Here is a 2877-nt window from a genome sequence, read left to right as displayed (position 1 = left end):
TCTAATAGGAAGGCTTTAAAGTGACGTCACGATATGAATATGACGTGTGACTATATTAAGTTCAACATTAGCTCTTAGATTACAGAAACTAACACAAATTTTACCTGCTCTTATGCAGCAGCATCGTTCCATGTTTGTAATACTAAACTCATTATATACTTTCTCCTGATTTATGCATAACTTACTTTTCAACAATTTAAAAAAAACCTCAATAAGGAGCATTATACTATAGTCGTAAGTAACTAACGTGGCTTTAATATTATAATATTACCTTTTATAACAAGTAAAACTATCGATTGGTTGAATAATACAAATAAAGCTTATATATTCCCAAAAGTACAAGATTTCATTTAATAAAAAGTTAAAAAAAGGTTTTTAATGAAAAGGGACTTCGACCTTATTACCCTGTGGTTGACCGTACCTTCCTTGCAGCTGTTGAGAGCCTATAGATAATCTTTTATCAACGCTGATATTGTTATATATTATACAAATACATACACAGATATATATATATATATATATATATATATATATATATATATATATATACCACAGACCAACTGATTGTAATTAAACGCGATTTATCATGTAACGTCATTCTTAAATAAACCTCTAAATTCGGTATTAATTGACCATGACTGTACGTATATTTGTACGTGCCAAAGCTTTCCGCATGGCTTACTCCTATATGGAGACTGAAACAGCTAATTTATATGACGTCAAAAATAGTCGTATTTTTTTGAAAAAGTAAATTTCATTTTTAATTAACGATAGTACAGTGACCAGAAAATGGCAAAGGGTTGATTGGTTAAAAGGACGCATCGCTTGCTTGTTAATATTGTCATAAAGATATAGCGAGACAGTTTAAAATATGAAGGGTGTGTATATACGACGAAATAGAGAGGCCAAACGAATGCAAAGTAATAAATTTATGTCACGTGACATTAAACTACAGTAATTGAACTCAATATGGATTAGTAATTAGTATATAGCGGCCTTTTATTGACGGACTGCAGTGTTATACACTGCAGTTAGTGTATAGCAAATGTTAGGCTTGTCATCGTTTTCTGCCATGCAAAACATTGACCTGAATACACAAACACACACACACACATACAGGCAAGATCCAGCCAGTAGGACACGAGGCAAAAAGGCGCCAATGACGTCACGAAATTGGCACTATTGTGCATATTCCATACACTCGCCGACAGATGTTGCATCTCTTTAGTACTGGGTAATAGTTCATGTCTTATACTTATGATTAAGTCTGTCTATCCGTCCGTTCAACTTTCTATCTTATTGGGGGGGGGGGGATATGCGAGATGAAGTAATGAATATGCATACGTTGCTTAGACCCTACCTAAGGTTACATGCACTCTCCTTTGATAAATGTTCTTAAGTTTGGATATGTGTTCACATGTCACGACCAGTTTGTACTTCAAGTCAGTGACGTAAATATGTTTTAATTCTAGAAGATAAGATCATCCAAACACATTTCTGATGGCCGTGCTAAAACTTCTGGAATTAAGCATATTACTACAATATGCAATCAATCGGTGTGGGTTTTTCCACCCTGGCCAAATAATGTGGTACTTACCCGCCCCCCCTCCCTCTTAGATATACGTTACTGATGCAAACAATCTTCAGAGTGGGGGAGGGGGCCTGAAATAGCGAGAATTGCGGTCCAACGATTCCTTGGTAAAGCAGCTTTTGTGTTTAGTATGATAAATGTCCAACATCATAGACCAATGCCGTTCACTATAGCTTCGATTATAACGGAGTGTATTTCAAAATGATAAACATCGCAAAATTGTTGAAAAGTGTCCATTTTCAAAAATTGTAGTTTTCTATAGGCTGTGTTATGCTTCCTTCCGTAATGAATTAGTCCCACCAATTGTCACCGTGATAAATAATATATCAAGAACTACTCACCATGTTGGAATTAGCCAGCTTGCTTCAGACGTAAATATATCGTCCCATCAAGAAATATCACTACACTGAACAGCTTTCCCCACCAGTGCTCTCTCTCTGCGGACTTCTGGACATAACTGGACATAACTCAAGGCGGCCATTAGTACTAGTCTTCCTTTATAATTCTTCAGTCTGCACAGGTACATTACCATTCACGAACGGTTCACAAGACAGGTGTTTTTGTTTTGCTTGTTTGTCTTTGCATAAGAAGTATTCTACAAGGAGCCGGATATATCTACATATCATCTACATATCATCGGTCCACTTCAGGTATATGTTTTCGTGTTCGAGACAAAGATTCATCCCTTTTTTATACCCATATTATGTTATATAAATACATGAAGTACAAACTTCAAACTGCATGTTATTGCTTATGTCAAATTATCCTTTTTAAGTGTTATCCAAGCTAACATTCATCAAAGCATGACTGATTAACGGATGAGTACATATAGGAAGAAAGTCAGAATTTTTACAATTTTTTTAGTTTCGAAGCTGATGGTATTAAAGTCTTGTCGATCTATCTTATAACCCATTCCGGTATTATTTCCGCATTTATTACAGGGAATCAAAGTACTGCTATACCCTAATGTTGCTAACCCCTAAGTAATGCGAACCCTATACATTGGAAGTTCATTTTGGACGATTATTGTATACATCTTGCTTTATTCGTCCACATCAGAACACGTACCGGTATATATGGTTGAGGGGACTATTTTCATTAAAGGGCAAATGAGAAAGAACGTATATGCAACATTAACTACCACTCACCCCCACCCTACCCCACCCCGTGGCTCCATGCAGTCCCCCTAATCCCATCCATATTCGCACCCCTGTCCACACACTCTCAGGCAACTTTCCTCCTCCCATAAAACAGGTGAGAACAACAGTACACAACAACAATAGATA

The sequence above is a fragment of the Apostichopus japonicus genome, chromosome 8 (genome assembly GCF_037975245.1).
Source record: "Apostichopus japonicus isolate 1M-3 chromosome 8, ASM3797524v1, whole genome shotgun sequence".
NCBI lineage: Eukaryota > Metazoa > Echinodermata > Holothuroidea > Aspidochirotida > Stichopodidae > Apostichopus > Apostichopus japonicus.
Note: the sequence above shows the minus strand (reverse complement) of the source record.